The sequence below is a fragment of the Mesoplodon mirus genome (genome assembly GCF_964341445.2).
Source record: "Mesoplodon mirus genome assembly, chromosome: 3".
NCBI lineage: Eukaryota > Metazoa > Chordata > Mammalia > Artiodactyla > Ziphiidae > Mesoplodon > Mesoplodon mirus.
The window spans coordinates 79,230,601-79,250,372 of record NC_138978.1 but is presented as its reverse complement, the minus strand read 5'-3'; the positions used below and the strand labels follow the sequence as shown (position 1 = coordinate 79,250,372).

General features: G+C 38.0%; 1 protein-coding gene across 3 annotated transcripts in view; it reads left to right on the top strand.

Moving 5' to 3' along the window:
- COL24A1 (collagen type XXIV alpha 1 chain) overlaps positions 1-19,772 on the top strand; it is a 389,096-nt gene that overhangs the window by 209,494 nt on the left and 159,830 nt on the right. The window lies entirely within an intron of this gene.

Sequence of the window (19,772 nt, the reverse complement as noted above, 5' to 3'; positions counted from 1 at the left end):
AAGTCCCCAGACACCAGTGAAGAGCCATTTTTAGGAGAGTAATCCTTGCAAGCAGGTCATTGTGAGGATAACAGTCTCACACCTGCTATGTTAACTCTTTTTTGCACAGACATGCAGATGCATTGCTCACAAGAGGCAGTATTTGAACATGTTATAATATCTTCTAAGTAACCAATGATTTACCAAACAAATAAGTCATGAAAAACTATATTAATATCCCTCTAGAGAACATTTCAGAGACTTAAAGATGTAGGTAGTCACTCAAACTGCCTATAGGAAGTCTGAAAGTGGGTCTATTCCTTTCATTCTTAAAATTCACAACCACCCAAATTTGGAACTGCCCTCTACCCTCCCTCTTTCCAAAATCTAGCTTAGAATATATCTGATGGCCATAATTAGACCAACCTATGTGGCATCTGTGGCAGTGGTTGGCAGATCAGTTGGTGATGGTCTCGAGGTTCCCATCATTAAAGGTGCTCTGGAATGAAAGCGTCATGGTACTCTCTCTAAGGAGAATCTACTTGTATTTGTACAGGGCTGCCACATTTCCACATGCCCCAAGTTAAGTAACAGGGAAGATTCTATTACCAGCATTATGGTATGAAGGGCCACTTTGCTAACATCTTTAGAGAAAGTCACAAGTATGAGGAACCCTAGAACTCAAATGGATTTTTTATGAAATTACTGCATCTTCTCAAATGGGCAAGGAGGGCATCATTAAGCTTCAGTATTTTCAGCACAATGTTATTATGGTTATCCTCAGCACAGTAAATGTTCAGGGACCTGTTCTCTACCCAGAGGGAGGGAGTTTTCTATCTGTAAAGTACTAGTGAGATTATTACCTTAACCAGTGTATTCTACAATGTAGCAAAACCAAAACCCAGGATCTAAAAATCAATAGGAGAGAATTAGTGAGCAACATCATACACAGTCTGGAAGGCACAGAATAAAGCCAAGAATAGGCCAATGGCTTAGGGAGGTCAAACTATATAGGATTGATACTTAGAATGAGCAAGAATGAATGATACAAGAGGAGATCACAATGCAAGAAAGAAATGAGAAACGTGACCCAGTATGATTTCATTCTGGCAAGTGATATCTTCACCTTTCAGAAAAACCTTCCAGGTTTTTCTGCAGCATATCTGAATGATGCTCTCCTAAACCTGAACCCTAAAAATGTCATATGTGTCAATCAAATGGTCTTGCAGACAACCATAGTCCAACCAGTTGGCAGAGAAATTCAAAGTACTTGTCATTGCCTAAAGTGAGAAGAAAGATAGTCTCTGAGGACACCCTTCTTTCTCTCTGGTCTCCACTTTTCCTTCCTTATTTTCTTTGTAACTTAAACCAGAGAGGTAAAGATCATCACGTTTCTATGTGTAATTAAACTATAGGATCTTCCTCAATTTCCATATTTTAATTAAGAAATCAGTACCCAATTTCTACTATGCATTCAGTCTACAGATATTTACTGAGCATTTGCTGTGTGCAAAGTAAGGTGCTGGGCAATGAGAGGAGCATTCAGATGAACAAAACACAGGCTCTACCCTCAAAGAGCTCACGTATATTTAGAAGATAAGCTTTTAAAAAATAAACAATGAGGGGCTTCCCTGGTGGCACAGTGGTTGAGGGTCCGCCTTCTGATGCAGGGGACACAGGTTTGTGCCCCGGCCCGGGAAGATCCCACATGCTGCGGAGCAGCTGGGCCCATGAGCCATGGCCGCTGAGCCTGCACGTCCGGAGCCTGTGCTCTGCAACGGGAGAGGCCACAACAGTGAGAGGCCTGCGTACTGCAAAAATAAATAAATAAACAATGAGATTTTTTAAAATAAAGTAAGATGTATGAGAAGTCACAAAGTCTACCTCCTGTAGATGTTGTCAGTAAATAGTTTCTTTAGTAATACTGAAGCTCCAGAATGCTAGACACACCTTCCTCACTATGAAATAAAAGTATTCCAGTTCTTTTTTATAATATAAATTTATTTATTTATTTGTTTGTTTGTTTGTTTGTTTATGGCTGTGTTGGGACTTCGTTGCTGCATGCAGGCTCTCTGTAGTTGCAGCAGGGGGGCTACTCTTCCTTGTAGTGCACGGCCCTCTTGTTATGGTGGCTTCTCTCATTGTGGAGCACAGGCTCTAGGTGTGCAGGCTTCAGTAGTTGTGACATGCGGTCTCAGTAGTTGTGGTTTGCGGTCTCTAGAGCGCAGGCTCAGTAGTTGTGGCACACGGGCTTAGTTGCTCCGTGGCATGTGGGAGCCTCCTGGACCAGGGCTCGAACCCACGTCCCCTGCATTGGCAGGCAGATTCTTAACCACTGTGCCACCAGGGAAGTCCCCCAGTTTTTTTTAATTACATCTTTTCTCACTTGTTCAAAGATTTTCAATACCTTAAAATACTGTAGGGATTTTCCTCTTCCTTATGTTTAAATTATAGAATTTTAGAACTGGAAAGTGTGCGAGAGATTATCTAGTTAATCCTTTGTCTTTTTAGAATTGGGAGAATGAGACCCAAACTGGTCCCATGACTTGCTTCAGAATTGAAGATCTAACCTGGAACTCAGGTCTTTATAGACTAGTACTTAGCAGTACCATCTGGTTATTTTCCTCATTTTTAGGTATAGACATTGATGGGAAGCATCAGACAATAGATTTTCTGACTCTAATTTTATCTTCAGATAGAGTCCACAAAAAAACTCAATACCTATGTAGTCTGCATCAAAAAAATACAGAACTAATTAAATGCTTTGTATGTGAAAAAAAAAAGTGCTGTGATTATAAGCACACATTCTTCCCTGTGAATGACCCTGCTAGTTATTAGAGTCCTAGTAAGAGCTTGCAATTCAAGTGTTTTGCCACACAAGTGTCATAGTAGGGGAATTTCTCTTTTTTCTCATCCAACTTACATTTTAAAAAAAACGAATAATATAAGAACTTCATGGTAGCCCTGTGCTGATATTCACTTTATCACCTTTGATTTATTGCCAAGAGACTCATTAAAAAGAGTGGAACATGTGAACAGCATTGTTAGGTGATTTAGTGCAGGGAGGACAGGACCCGTTGCCTTTCTATTCTCAAGCTCCCCGTAACATAAGCATGAGTAAAAGCATCTGTTGAGTAGACATTCCAGGCATATTCTTTTAATCATTGCCAGACCTTCTCTAGGCAAAACTTCATTCTGAACTTCTATTTCATGACTACATGTATGATCCAAGGGAATACGGGTCAAATAGTTGTCAGGGAAATTTCAGAGGCTGAAATCCCTATTTGGATACTGAGCAGACCATTCAGTTCTATCTTTTAGAAAACCTATATATCCAAATGTCAAGAGTCTGAAATGGAGGAACTGTGATACCAAAATAAACTGTTGTCCAATCAAGAACCTCTAAAATAATGAAGTGCTTGTCTATATTCTACATTTAACTGACTGTGTAAAATATTCCACATTATTCATTAATGTCTGGCATGTATTATATCCTCAAACAGTGTTTGTTGCCTAATAAATGAATGAATTTATTTTATGACACTTCTGTACTTTTTAAAGTGTGAATGAATGCAGACTTTCTATATAATTTTCTTTAGTCACCAGTGTTTATAGGTTATCTTCAATTTTCAGAAAAGTTAAATTAATAGAGCTAATTAGGCACATTCTTAGTTTCAAAGACTCAGTAGATAGCACAGGTGAGTAATCATTGTTTTTATTTACTTACACTCTTACCTCATTCTAGAAAAAATAAAAATTAAGGAGTTATATATCATCTGTGTGCAGTTAACAGGTATGATTTAGCATAATCTCTGTGCTACATCATTTCCTCATTTGGTATATTTGAATACCTTAGGCACAAGGTATCGGTATAAGAAAATTGTCTACATATAAGTGCACTTCATTTGAAAGAATTTTTTGTAAAGTAAGTTAAATATGCTGGAAAACAAATTATAATAAGCTATAATTTATGCTGCCAAAGTGTGCTCAGTCTTTGGTGAGCTCCAGAAACTTCATCCTCAGCCTATCAAGAAAAGATTTATCACTGGGTACAAAGGGAAAGGGATGAATATCCCACTTCAGATGTTATCTCAAAGTCTCCCTCAGGTTCGCTTTGGAATATATCCCAAATACTTTAGACCTGGGACCCAAACCCCAAAAACATGTATGCAAGGTACAATTTCCTCCCTTTTAGTAAAATAGGATAAAACATTCTATTTATCCTAAGGATGGTAACAGTCATTACCCAAGCATTGAAAATAGGTTTATAGTATGTGCTTTAGTAGCCACACTATTAAATATGACAGTAGCACCTTGTATTCATTAGACATAAGAAAACACTGAATACAGGTAGAAATTACACATATTTTTCCAGAATCTCAGGTTTTGGTTAAAAAAGGTAATCTGCCTTTGTTTATTAATTTATACCTACTCTACCTTAGTGATTTCCAGTCTTTTCAAGAATGAGATTGTTTTTACAGACCAACAAGTAGCAGTTGTGTGTTTATGTATTTACTATACTCTCAGTACCTATATACAGACACACCGAGACTTTGCAGTAATTCCATGGCCCTCAGTGGATTGAGACCCACAGTTAGTGAAAACCTGCGAGCACGAGTTGGAAATTCCAGAAGCAGACCGCTGAGATTGCATTTTGCTACAGGCTATTTATTAGGAAGCAAACACTTGTGCAAAGAGGAAGAGGGAGCAGGATTGTGTAGAAGGAGAAGTCAAACTGATACTGAGTCTCAAGCATCCTTACAGAAAGCTGGGAATGCTTTGTAACTCATCATGCTGGGATGAATGGCTGGGCTTTTATACTCTAAATCAAGCAGTCATTGTACATAGGCCACCCTGGGAAGTGTTTGTCTTTGGTCAAGAAGGCACTCTAATGCTGAGGCAAATCATGAAGCTGACGACATCTTGGACAATACATTCTTCCTTGAAGGAGGACGGGCTATCTTAGTGTTCACTACAGTTTATTCCTTGTATCACTTGGACCCATTTCTTCATATCCTTTCAGGGATATGCTCCTCTAGGATTCTGGTGGATTCTCTTCCTGAGGTAAAACTTAAAAGAGGAGTTGGTAGTACAAATTAGTTCCCCTAACACTGCAGCTACTTTTAGGACCACAAATGATATCATTCTTCTCCCTCTTCCTAATGATCAGGGTGAACTAACTGTACCAAGATGATGACTCTTTTCCTTGCCTGCTGGTGCCTGGATACAGGAAATTTGTAATGCTCAGGGAGCAGCCATAGCTTATAGTTCAAAAGGACTCTTACTTTGTCACCAGCTAAAAATGTGTCCTCTTTAGGGACCAGGACCACCATTCCTGCGGAACTTACATTTTGTGGAAATGTAAAGTACAGGGATCTCTTTGGAGACATTGGGAGTGATACTAAGTAGGATGAATTCTGTTTCTGCCCCTTAGTTCTAAGACCAATGAATATTTCCTGATGGAGACATGTACCATATAAATATCTTTGAATCAGTATGTACATTTTTTTATCCTGTGGGACAGCGCTTTGTCCTCATAAACTATCACCTCCTAGCTGGCACTTTAATGGCACCTTTAGCAGGCCATTCTGTCAGGTTGGAAGTTTCTTGTTGTCATGTTATATAACTATTAGACCCCCATGTACATAGGCCCACTTCCATACCTTATTGGCTATAAAATGGGCCTCTTGGTCTGACACAACGTTTTGGGGATCCTGTATGGTAGATTACTTTGTAAGCCCTCAGATACTTCTAATAGTTGAGGCCTGAGTGTAGGAAAGCAACCCATTCCCAGAGTATGTGTCATTTCTGTTAGAATAAATCGTTGGCCCTTCCAGAGTGAACTTGCCCCCAAGTGGCTGGTTGGTCTCCTCAAAGTGTGGCAGCATATCATGGGCTCAACATTGTTCTCAGTTGTTGGCAGTCTGGGTGTTCAGTGTCAGCAGTAGTTAATTTAGTCTTGCCAAATTGGAACTCATGATGTCAGGCCCGTGTATACCTTCCACCTCTCCCACCATGCCTATTCATTCGTATACCTATCATCCAGCACTGAGGTGACTGATGACCAAGACTTGCTGATGTCAACTTTCTGAGTCATTCTATCTCTTTCCAGGTACGCTTCCACATTTGCCCTTCTCTGGTAGGCATTCATATTTGATACAAAGATTTTTGCACTTTGTGTCTAATGTACCCATCCAAAAGCTTTTTTCTCAAACCTTGTTCCCAGTCTTAGAGTCTTCTTCCATTCAGGCATCTTACCAAACAGCCAGGTCATTCACAAATGCCACTTAGTCTGTACATATTCTAACCTCAAGCCACTTCTCCTTCCCACAAAGTGGATGGACTGGTACACTGCCAGAAACTCTGCCCATTAGAAAGATGTCTTCTTGCCACTGCCTTTTAAGGCACTCCTGAGTGAAACTATAGTGCAGCTTCCATCCATTTTCAGTTTGTACCTACATACCAAGTGTCTTAGTCAGTTTGGGCTGCTATAATGAAATACCATAGTTTGGGTGGCTTAAACAAACTTATTTCTCACACCTCTGGAGGCTGGAAAGTGTGAGATCAAGGCAGCAACAAATTCAGTGCCTGGTAATGGCCCTCTTCCTGGTTTGCAGATGGCTGCCTTCTCTCTGTACCTTACATGCTGACAAGAGAAAGAGCCAGATATTTTCTTCTTCTTATAAGAGACTAATTCCATCATGGGAGCCCCACTCTTATGACTAATTACCTCCCAAAGGCCCTACCTTCAAATACCATAACATTAAGGCTTTAATATATGAATTTTGAGGGAATACAAATATTCAGTCCATAGCACTAAGCCTGCCCATCTATAAATCAAGTTTGCTTTTTCCTTTTCTATCAGCTGGTCATAAAAGATCCTCCAGATAGCCAAAGGTGTTAGCTAAAACAAGAGGTACTAGTTAGGGATCTGGACTACTTATTCATTCCATTTGCTTGTACCTTTGTCCTGCTCATGTCCCATCCCAGATTGCACTGGAACTGCTTGATCTTATATCTGATACAACTCAGCTTATGATAGCTAGATCCAAATGCTAATGTCACTTGTTGTCCCATTGTTAGGTGCTCAGTCTCTACTCAAGCCTAGTAGCACACTAGACTTTGTTTTTCAAAATACATGTAATTCTGTGCCACAGGTGGCATGTCCTTGTTCCCAAATCCCAGAAGCCTGTGTTGTGTTCTTCCTATCAAGGCTTGCCATAAGCTCTACGTGGCTTCCTTTCCCACCATCAGTTTCTCTAATACCATAGGGTCTGCCAAGTCATATGGTCCAAGTGGCAGAGATGCATACCTCGCAGCTTAGACCCACTGCAGGAGTTTGCACAATCTCTTGATATCCTTGACAGGGTATTAAATCCTATATCTTGGAAAAGTGCTCCCAAATTAATAAACTCTTCCATATCTAATTTTATCTTATGTTTATGTTTTTTATATTATGTTATGGCTCCCTTGTTCAAGTACCTGTAGAATCAGTCCCATGCGTATTCTCCAGGTTCCTACCAGTACATATTGGCTAGGTCTTTCATTCTTTGGGGTAGAGTCCCATTTTCCTATATCAGGAACAGCAAGTTCCCAGATGGGTCATGCTGTGATTTACCCCTAGTTATTGACATATTGGCCAGAAGAGTTTTATGACAAATCCTAATTGGAGCATATGTTCTCTTATAGGGGAAGGTGCTAGCGTTAATGAGGAGGGATAGACCACTTCTGTAAGCTAATAGAGTTCAAAGGAGTCTCGTGGTTCAAAATCTTCAGGGACTTATATCAAGATGTCCCCATCAAGGGTCAGGGTTCCATTTTTTTCCCCAACCAAGGCCCTGACCTTGGCATAACAGACTTGTCTTGGTTAGAGGTATAACCTTCTCTGGAGTTTCGTCATTCTGACTGTTAAATCCTGGGCTTTTGCTCGATTTTCTCTCTTTTCACTAGGGAGATGAGAGCCAAAACAACACTTTAGGAAACTCTGGAGCATATATGGCCTATTAGAGTAGTACCATATTACATAAAAGTGGCCAGGCCTTTTTATACCCTCACTTTAATTAGTCTTTGGAGGTAAGCCTCTTTGCTCAAGCCTAAACTTTGAAGGAGTTGATTACAAGGGCAATAAAATCTTTTTTAAAATTTGATTTAATTTTTATTTTGTATTGGAGTACAGTTGATTTAAAATGTTGTGTTAGTTTCAGGTGTACAGCAGAGTGACTCAGTTATACATATACCATTCTTTTTCAGATTCCTTTCCCATTTAGGTTATTACAGAATACTGAGCAGAGTTCCCTGTGCTGTACAGTAGGTCCTTGTTGATTATCTGTTTTATATATAGTAGTGTGTATATGTTAATCCCAACCTCCTAATTAATCCCTCCCCTGACATTTCCCCTTTGGTAACCATAGGTTTGTTTTAGAAATCTGTGAGTCTGTTTCTGTTTTGTACATAAGTTCATTTGTATAATTATTTTAGATTCCACATATAAGTGATACCATGATATTTGTCTTTCTCTTTCCCTGTCTGATTTACTTCACTTAGTATGATAATCTCTAGGTCCATCCATGATGCTGAAAATGGCATTATTTTGTTCTTTTTTATGGATGAGTAATATGCCATTGTATATATGTACCACATCTTCTTTATCCATTCCTCTGTCAATGGACATTTTAGTTTTTTCCATATCTTGGCTTTGTAAATAGTGCTGCAATGAACATTGAGGTACATGGATCTTTGAAGTATGGTTTTCTCCAGATATACACACAGAAGTGGGATTGCTGCATCATGTGGTGGCTCTATTGTTAGTTTTTTAAGAAACCCCCATACTATTCTCTGTAGTGGATGTACCAATTTACATTCCCACCAACAGTGTAGAGGGTTCCCTTTTTTCCACACCCTCTTCAGCATTTATTGTTTTAGACTTTTTGATGATGGCCATTCTGACTGGTGTGAGGTAATATCTCATTGTAGTTTTGATTTTCATTTCTGTAATAATTAAAGATGCTGAACATCTTTTCACATGCTTTTTGGGCATCTGTATCTTGTTTGGAGAAATGTCTGTTTAGATCATCTGCCCAGTTTTTGATTGAGTTGTTTGTGTTTTTGATATTGACCTGCATGAGTAGTTTGTATATTTTAGAGATCAATCGCTTGTTGGTTGCTTCATTTGCAAATATTTTCTCCTGAGGGTTGTCTTTTCTTTTTGTTTATAGTTTCCTTTGCTGTACAAAAGCTTTTAAGTTTAATTAGGTCCCATTTGTTTTGTTTTGTTTTGTTTTGTTTTTATTTTCATTACTCTAGGAGGTGGATCCAAAAAGATATTGCTGGGATTTATGTCAAAGAATGTTCTGCTTACGTTTTCCTCTAAGAGTTTTATAGGATCTGGCCTTGCATTTATGTCTTTAATCCATTTTGAGTTTATTTTTGTGTATAGTGTTAGAGAATGTTCTAATTTCATTCTCTTCCATGTAGCTGTCCAGCTTTTCCAACACCACTTATTGAAGAGACTGTCTTTCCTCCATTATACATTCTTGCCTCCTTTGTCATAGATTAATTGAATATAGGTGCATGGTTTTATTTCTGGGCTTTCTATACTGTTCCATTGACCTGTATTTCTGTTTTTGTACCAGTACCATACATTTTGATGACTGTATCTTTCTAATATAGTCTGAATTCAGGGAGTGAGATTCCTCCAGCACTGTTTTTCTTTCGCAGGATTGCTTTGGCTATTCACAGGTCTTTTGTGTTTCTATACAAATTTAAAATTTTTTTGTTCTAGTTCTGTGAAGAATGCCATTGATAACTTAATAGGGATTGCATTGAATCTGTAGATTGCCTTGGGTAGAATAGCCATTTTGACAATATTGATGATTCCAATCCAAGAACATGATATATCTTTCCATCTGTTTGTGTCATCTTCAATTTCTTTTATCAGCGTCTTAATAGTTTTCAGATTACAGGTCTTTTGCCTCCTTAGGTAGGTTTATTCCTAAGTATTTTGTTCTTTTTGATGCGATGGTAAATGGGATTGTTTACTTAATTTATATTTCTGATCTTTTGTTACTGTATAGAAATACAACAGATTTCTGTGTATTAATTTTGCATCCTGCAACTTTACCCAATTCATTGATGAGCTCTAGTAGTTTTCTGGTAGTGTCTTTAGGATTTTCTATATATAGAATCATGTCATTTTCAAACAGTGGCTGTTTTACTTCTTCTTTTCCATTTTGTATTCCTTTTATTTCTTTTTCTTCTCTAATTACCATGGCTAGGACTTCCAAAATGATGTTGAATAAAAGTGGTGAGAATGGATATCCTTGTCTTGTTCCTGATCTTAGAGGAAATGCTTTCAGCTTTTCACCATTGAGTATGATGTTAGCTGTGGGTTTGTTATATATGGCCTTTATTATATTGAGGTAGGTTCCCTCTATGCCCACTTTCTGGAGGGTTTTATCATAAATGTGTGTTGAATTTTGTCAAAAAGTTTCCTGCATCTATTGAATTTATCATATGGTTTTTAATCTTCAGTTTGTTAATGTGGTTTATCACACTGATTGATTTGCAGATATTGAAAAATCCTTGCATCCCTGGGATAAATCTCACTTGATCATGGTGTGTGATCCTTTTAATGTAGGATTCAGTTTGCTAGTATTTTGTTGAAGATTTTTGTGTGTATGTTTATCAGTAATGGCCTGTAATTTTCTTTTCTTTTGGTATCTTTGGCTTTGGTATTAGGGTGATGGTGGCCTCACAGAATGAGTTTGGGAGGTTCCTTCCTCTGCAAATTTTCAGTGATCCATTAGTTGTTTAGTAGCATACTGTTCAGCCTCCATGTGATTGTGTTTTTTAGTTTTTTTCTTGTAGTTGATTTCTAATCTCATAGAATTGTGTTCAGAAAAGATGCTTGATATGATTTCAGTTTTCTTAAATTTGCTAAGACTTGCTTTGTGGCCCAGCTTGTGATCAGTCCTAGAAAATGTTGCATGTGCACTTGAGAATGTGTATTCTGCGGCTTTTGGATGGAAGGTTCAATAAATATCAATTAAGTCCATCTGGTCTAATGTGTCATTTAAGGCCTCTGTTTCCTTACTGATTTTCTGTCTGCATGGTCTGTCCATTGATGTAAGTGGGGTGTTGAAGTCCCCCACTATTATAGTGTGACTGTCAGTTTCTCCTTTTATGGCTGTTAGCATTTGCCTTATATATTGAGGTGTTCCTGTGTTGGGTAAATATATATTTACAATTTAAAGTCTATTTTGTCTGATATGAGTATTGCTACTCCAGCTTTCTTTTGATTTCCTTTTGCATGGAATACCTATTCCCATCCCCGCACCTTCAGTCTGTACATGTCCCTAGATCTGAAGTGGGTCTCTTGTAGACAGCATATATATGGGTCTTGTTTTTTATCCATTCAGCCAGTCAATGTCTTTTGGTTAGAGCATTTAATCCATGTACATCAAAGGTAATTACCTATATGTATGTTCTTACTGCCATTTCGTTAATTGTTTTGAATTTGTTTTTGTAGATCTTTTTTCTTCCCTTCCTCCTTTGTTCCCTTCTCTTGTTATTTGATGACTATCTGTAGTGTTGTGTTTGGATGCTTTTTCTTTTCTGTGTTTTTATCTATTGTTTTTTAATCTATTTTTGATTTGCCATTACCATGAGGTTTTGATATAGCAGTCTATATATATACAAGTTGTTTTAAGTTGCTTGTCTCTTAATTTCAAATGCATTTTCAGTATCCTGCATCTATACTGTCCTCTTCTCATGATTGCTGGGTTTGGTATCATATTTGTGTGTGGATGGTTTCCTATCTTTGCTGTATGTTTGCCTTTACTGGAGAACTTTCCCATTCATAATTTTCTTGTTTCTAGTTGTGGGCTTTTCTTTTCCACCTAGAGAAGTTCTTTTAGCATTTGTTGTAAAGATGGTTTGGTGGTGCTGAATTCTGTTAGCTTTTGCTTGTCTGTAAAGCTTTTGATTTCTCCGTTGAATCTGAAGGAGAGCCTTGCTGGGTAGAGTATTCTTGGTTGTAGGTTTTTCCCTTTCATCACTTTAAATGTATCATGCCACTCCCTCTGGCCTGCAGAGTTTCTACTGAAAAATCAGCTGATAACCTTATGGGGATTCCCTTGTATGTTATTTGTTGCTTTTCCATTGCTGCTTTTAGTATTTTCTCTTTGTCTTTAATTTTTGTCAGTTTGAATAAAATGTGTCTCAGCGTGTTCCTCCTTGGGTTTATCCTGTATGGGACTCTCTGTGTGTCTTAGACTTGGGTGAATGTTTCCTTTCCCATATTAGGGAAGTTTTCAGCTATTATCTCTTCAAATATTTTCTCAGGACCTTTCTCTCTTCTCCTCTGGGACACTTATAATGCAAATGTTGGTGCTTTTAATGCTGTCCCAGAGGTCCCTTAGACCAGCAGTTCCCAACCTTTTTGGCACCAGGGGCTGGTTTCATGGAAGTCAATTTTTCCATGGATGGGTTGGGGGGTGGGGGGTTGGTTCAGGTGGTAATGTGAGCAATGGGGAGCCGCAGATGAAGCTTCACTCACTTGCCTGCCACTCACCTCCTGCTGTGCGGTCTGGTTCCTAACAGGCTGCAGACTGGTACCAGTCCACAGCCTGGGGGTGGGGGACCCCTGCCTTAGACTGTCCTTATTTCTTTTCATTCTTTTTTCTTTGTTCTATTCTGCAGCAGTGATTTCCACCAATTTGTCTTTCAGCTCACTTACTCGTTCTCCTGCCTCATTTATTCTGCTATCAATTCCTTCAAGTGTATTTGTCATTTCAGATATTGTATTGTTCAATTTTTTGTTGTTGTTCTTTAAATCTTTTAGCTCTTTGGTAAACATTTCTTGTATCTTCTTGGTCTTTGCCTCCATTCTTTTCCCAAAACCTTGGATTATCTTTACTATCTTTACTCTGAATTCTTTTTCAGGTAGATTGCCTATCTCCTCTTCATCTAGTTGTTCTTCTGGGGTTTTATCTTGTCCCTTTATCTGGAATGTATTTCTCTATCATCTCATTTTGTCTAACTTTCTGTGTTTGTGTTCTCCATTCCACAGGCTGCAGATTGTGGTTCCTCTTGCTTCTGGTGTCTGCCTCCTGGTGGGTGAGATTGGTCCAGGGAGTTGTGCAGGCTTCCTGGTGGGCAGGACTGGTGCCTGCCCACTGGTGTGTAGAGCTGGGTCTTGTCCCTCTGGTGGGCAGTGCTGTGTCAGGAGGTGTGTTTAGAGGTGGCTGTGAGCTCAGGAAGACTTTAAGCAGCCTGTCTGCTGATGAGTGAAACTGTGTTCCCACCCTGTTGTTTGTTTGGCCTGAGGCGTTCCAGCACTGGAGCCTCAGCCAACTGGAGTTGGGTGGGGCCAGTTCTTGGTGCCACATTGGCGACCTCCAGGAGAGCTCACACTGATGAATATTCCCTGGGCCCTCTGCCACCAGTGTCTTTGTCCCTACAGTGAGCCACAGCCAACCCCTCCCTCCCCAGGAGACCCTCCAAGCCCTGCAGGTAGGTCTGGCCCTCCAGGAGTGGAGTCTCTGTTTCCCCCAGTCCTGTGGAGCTCCTGCACTCAAGCCCTACTGGCTTTCAAGCCAAATGCTCTAAGAGCTGCTGCTCCCAATGGCAAGGCCCCCAGGCTGGGGATCCTGATGTGGGGCCCAGATCTCTGGGTCCTGTGGGAGAAACTCTGTGATATAATTATTTTCCAGTTTGTGGGTCGCCCACCCGGCAGGTATGGGATTTGATTTTATCATGAACGTGCCCCCTCCTACCATCTCATTGTGGCTTCTTCTTTGTCTTTGGATGTAGAATATGTTTTTTGGTAGGTTCCAGTCTTTTTTCTCGATGGTTGTTCAGCAGTTTGTTGTGATTTTGGTGTTTTCGTGAGAGGAAGTGAACTCAAGTCCTTCTACTCTGCCATCTTGTCCTTGTCTCCTGGCACTTTCTTATATTCTTGCAACACCCAGCTCTCCCCCATTTGCTAAAGCTGCTTATCCTGGGAAAGCTCACATGGGGCCCTGGAGCAAACACACAGACCAAGACCTTTCTTAAAGGATGATGTGGGTGGCTTATCTCTGCTTCCACTACTACTACTCTATCTAACTTATTCACTCATTCAAACTTATTCACTCATTCATTCAACATATATTTATTTTCTTCTATATTCCAGGCAAAGTATTAGACATAGGGGATTCAGTATCAGACAGGACATCATCCTGGCTTTACAAAGCATGCAAACTGATAAAGTCATGTCTTCCTAAATGGTGAAGGATGAGACACAGTGAGCTAAAGTAATTTACTCCAAGTCACACTGTCAAAGGAATATATCCTTAGCTTATGAATTTTGTTTGAAAATAGGAGTGAAGTGGTCCATAGATTAGCTATTTGGAAACCGTGATGTATTTACAAATTAACAGAAAGGTTTATTCATTCTCGTCAAGTCATAAAATTAACCCCAAATGAAAAGGTCTGAAGAAACATTGTGGGTGATAAATAAATGGACAAAATCCTCCTTTTGACAGTACACTTTCTATTTCACATATAGGACAGTTCTTTAAGTTTTCTTTTTTTTCATCCTCTCTAAAAGTTATTGGTCTTGGCCTTTTCCTTTTCTCAGTGTACATCCTTCCTTTGGTGACTCATTTACTCTCTTTACTATTTGCTGATGATTCACAAATATCTTTTTGCTCTAGACCTGCTTACACAATTGTATAGTGTCTCATATTTATCATTTCTAAAAAGGAATTCCTCTTTCTTACCCAGATATGTTATACATGAAAGTTTCTTTCCACTTTTCTACATCTTCCTCTTACCTGTCTAGACTGACAGCCATCTGTATCATTCTCTTCTTGGACAGAAGCATGGGAACTTGAGGTAGAGAAATAAATCCTAGTTATGAACACACATTTTCCCATGTTGTGCTTGAAGTGATTTTCTCATGTCTGGCTGACCTTCTGTTTCTCCTACCCTCCAAGACTGTACTAGATTGAACCATGAAAAATTACCATTCTTAAGGTTAAAAAAATAGTCAAATATCAGCAGTTACATATAGTACAACTAATTACTACCTTTGTTGTGGTAAGATAACTTATAAAATTCTCTTATTTTTAAACAAAGAGTAAACACAATAGTACTAATGCAAACATCGAAGTTAATATGTTTCTAAGATAAAATAGAACTAAATCCTAGGGAATTAGCTTTATATATTATATTTTCAAGTGAATTTGAAGAGGTTGGGGGTCTCAAATTCTTTATCCTATAAATACAGTTGTTTCTACATTGAAAAGAAAATTTGAAACAATATAGAGTAGTTTTAAACTACAGTTGAAGGCACAGTGATTTTTTAAAGATAATTGTCAAGTCTAAGAACTTCATGTAAAGTTTTTTAAACATTTTAGCTTCAACTAGGAAATATCCTAATTTTGTATCAGTCTTCAGTGAATAAGTAGGATGTGGTTACTTTAAAAAATAGAACCTGAGTATTTTAGAGTTTTTACTGACTTTTGGGAAAAAATAGTATTTCTTTTCAATTCTAAGAAGTGATTTAGTATACATAAGGCTCTTTGAGTTTCCACTTTAGCTAACAAAATCTTTAAATAGACTATTATATATTCCATTTTGCAAAAAGTGAGTGTTTTCATTTATCGTAGAGTTATCTAGCTCTTGACACATAGCATGGCATGTTCTAGCTAAAAGCTTTGTTTTTTTTTTAATGTGTATTAGACATGGAATCAATGTTTTGAAACTTCTTTTAATGAAAATTTTGATCAAAAAGTATAAATTGCTGATAATTCTTATAAGCTGAGGCTATGGCTTCAATGACTGCTTTGTATTTCCCTTAAATACCCAACAGAAATGGTTTGGGTTTTGTGGGCCATAAAATCTCTGTCCCAACTACTCAGCTCTGCCTTCATAGAATGAAAGCAGCCATAGGCAATAGGTAAACAAAAGGTCATGGCTGTGTTCGAGCAAATCTTTATTTCCAAAAAACACGTAGCCAGCCCTTGGGGTCATGGTTTGCTGACTCCTACTTTGATATTCTATAGTGATTTATCTCATGGAAATTTTTGTTATCTGCTTTATATTTTAGTTATTAACTGACTAGTATAGTGTCTTATACATGATAAATAATTAAGAACTAATGAAATTTTATGCATTTCATCTTTGGGAAAATGTACATCATTCCAATACTACTTAGAATATTTCTGCAGAAGTGTCTAACTTGACAACAGATGTTAAAAAACTGAAGAAAAGTATTAGGAGGAATCAGTCTTTTTTTTTTATGGCAAAAACTTTTAATGAAGGGACTTTTTCAAACAATAAAGTGTGTCTATGAAAAGTCTACAGCTAACATCCTACTTCCTGGTGAAAGACTGTTTTATTATTATTATTTTTTATTAGTTTCTGCTTTATAACAAAGTGAATCAGTCATACATACACATCTGTTCCCACATCCCTTCCCTCTCGTGTCTCCCTCCCTCCCACCCTCCCTATCCCACCCCTCCAGGCAGTCACAAAGCACCGAGCTGATCTCCCTGTGCTATGTGGCTGCTTCCCACTATCTATCTACCTTACGTTTGGTACTGTATATATGTCCATGCCTCTCTTTCGCTTTGTCACAGCTTACCCTTCCCCCTCCCCATATCCTCAAGTCCATTCTCAAGTAGGTCTGTTTCTTTATTCCTGTTTTACCCCTAGGTTCTTCATGACATTTTTTTTTTCTTAAATTCCATATATATGTGTTAGCATATGGTATTTGTCTTTCTCTTTCTGAGTTACTTCACTCTGTATGACAGACTCTAAGTCTATCCACCTCATTACAAATAGCTCAGTTTCATTTCTTTTTATGGCTGAGTAATATTCCATTGTATATATGTGCCACATCTTCTTTATCCATTCATCCGATGATGGACACTTAGGTTGTTTCCATCTCTGGGCTATTGTGAATAGAGCTGCAATGAACATTTTGGTACATGTCTCTTTTTGAATTATGGTTTTCTCAGGGTATATGCCTAGTAGTGGGATTGCTGGGTCATATGGTAGTTCTATTTTTAGTGTTTTAAGGAACCTCCATACTGTTCTCCATAGTGGCTGTACCAATTCACATTCCCACCAGCAGTGCAAGAGTGTTCCCTTTTCTCCACACCCTCTCCAGCATTTATTGTTTCTAGGAGGAATCAGTCTTAATAAAACATCAAATCAAACCAAGAATAAAATTGAGTCATTGTAATGGTTTTAAAATATGTCTGCAAATTCTTTGATGTTCCCCCTTCTGAAAGATAGTCTTATTTCACTCTCAGTGTGGAGTGGACTTCATGACTCGCTTCTAGTGAATAGGCTATGGCAAAAATACTTGTGTGTGACTAGGTCATAAAAGACATTGCAGCTTCTTCCTTGCTCACTCTCTCTCTTGGATTATTCACTCTGGGGGGGGTGGGGAACCTACTGCCATGAATTCAGGCCATACAGAGGTCTACATAGCAAGAAACTGAGGCCTCCAGCTAACAGCCTTCTTGGAAATGGATTCCCTAGTCTCAGTCAAGACTTCAGATGACTGCAGCTTATGTCATATCTTGACTACAACCTCATGAAAAACTCTGAGCCAGAACTCAGAAAAATCCTGAGCTAAGCACTAGTGAATTCTTGACTGACAGAAACTGTGAGATAAGTATTTATTGTTTTAAGCCACTGACTTTGGGGTAATCTATTCTGCAGTAATAGATAACTAATACAATAATATAAAAGATTTCAACATTTGTTTTGAAATGAATAAGAATGAATTGAAAGGAACAGAAATGGAGGCCATCCATATTTTTCTTTTGAGGATCCATAGATTAATAATATGAATAAATTATGCCCATTTCCATATGTGGAAATGGGCATAATTTGCATTTGAGCACTTTAAAATTGAACAAATAGCTTTCTACCATTGACTACCCTTGACTCTCGTTGTATGTGACACTTAAGGTTTCATGGGTAAAAATTAGAACAAGTCATAGCGCCATAATCTGTCCTTTTAAACAGTGTTTCTGCAATAAGGAAGAGAAGGTTATAGGGCACCTTTGCCTAATACATGTCTCTCTGTGTGAGTTCTGTAACTCACAAAGCATTCCCAGTGCAAGGAAGCTGTCTAGAGACAACTGGCTAGGACATAGACCTTGGGAGCATGTAAAACCTGCCAATATCTTCTCTCTGATACAGATGTGTTAAATTAGTCTGTTTTCTTTTAAAAACAAAACAAAACTCATTTTATGAAATAGAGCAAAAAAATTAAGTTTTGAATATAATTTCCTTCTGTTTAGAAGAATATTTTTCTATTGTAGATGAGTTTGTTTTATTTGGCAGATAGAACAAAAATTAGATTCTAAATAAAATAATTTTCAAACTATGTCCTCAAGCAGTTATTCTGCCTCCTCCTTTTTACTGTCAAACTTCTTAAAAGAATAAACTACACAGCTTTTTTCCACTTTCTCCTCACTTGTATTCTCTTTGGCAAAATTACATTCAAACACACAAAAGGTACTGAAATTGTTCTTAAAGGTCACTGCCAACCTTCTAATTGCCAAATCCTATGACTTTGTCTCAGTATTCATCCTTCTCAACCCTTCCACATAACACTGATGTCTCGCTTTCTGAAACTTTTCCCTTCTTAAACTTTCCTTGCACATTCCTGATTCTCCTCCTTTCTTCCTTTTGTTTTTCCTTCTCTTGCTTCCGAAGAATTTTCATTAAAATTCTCTCCTGTTTTTCTTCTGTTATTACTGTATGTACTGCATCATTCTTATGATTTCAGGAATTGATTTTTCTATGGACTCACAAATTAATATTTCAGGATAGACTCTCTGATTGTCCCATGAGCCATAATTGTCAATTAAGAGCCTTAATTGTCCCATGGCTTAATTCATCATCTCCTCTGACACTGGCTTCTCCCCTGAGCTACTGTTTCTTGGAGTCATGATACCATTGTCATAAGAGTCATTACACTTAAACTAGACTATTACAATAGCTTCTAACTGTTTACACCATTTTGTATCTTTTTCCCATTTCCACACATTGAACACATGTTGTTAAATTACTGTCCATTCAGTACAGATACGATTACATTCCTCCTTTACTCAAACCTACAATGATTCTTCTACAAACACAAATTTTTCTTCAAACACCACCAATACAAATATACTTGGCATTCAAAGCCCTGAATAGTATATCACCATATCTATCCAGTCTCTTTCCTACACATATCCTGTTTGCCAGACAATCTGGACTTGCTTTATGTTTGACATATGTTTCATCATTTGCTACCTCCCATTTTCTGTTCAGATCATTCTCTCTACGTTGAATACAGTTTCACCATTTATCTTGTCAACAGTTGGCCGTACCTCAAATATTGTGTTCTCTGTAAAGCTTTTCCTTATGTTCTCAACCAGACATAATCTCCGCTGCCTTTGCATTATATAGGATTTTATTTTTCTTCTCTTAACTTACAGAAAATATGCTTTTCCTCATCCAACTTACTAGATTATTAACGCCTTATTATATTTCACTCATCTTTGTATCCTCTACCACTCTTAGCACAGAGCTTGTTACATGAACACATAAATATGTGTTTAATTTTATTTTCTTCAGATCATTTTGCACTTATTGAATAAGTTGATTTGCAATCAAAACTAGAGGTTGGTTCAGTGCACTTTATACCATCTTCATTTATAAAAAGATTTCTGTGAGACTAACTTTTGAATAAGCCAATTGAGATAGATTACAAAGTTTTTCAATTTTATGTCAACACATAG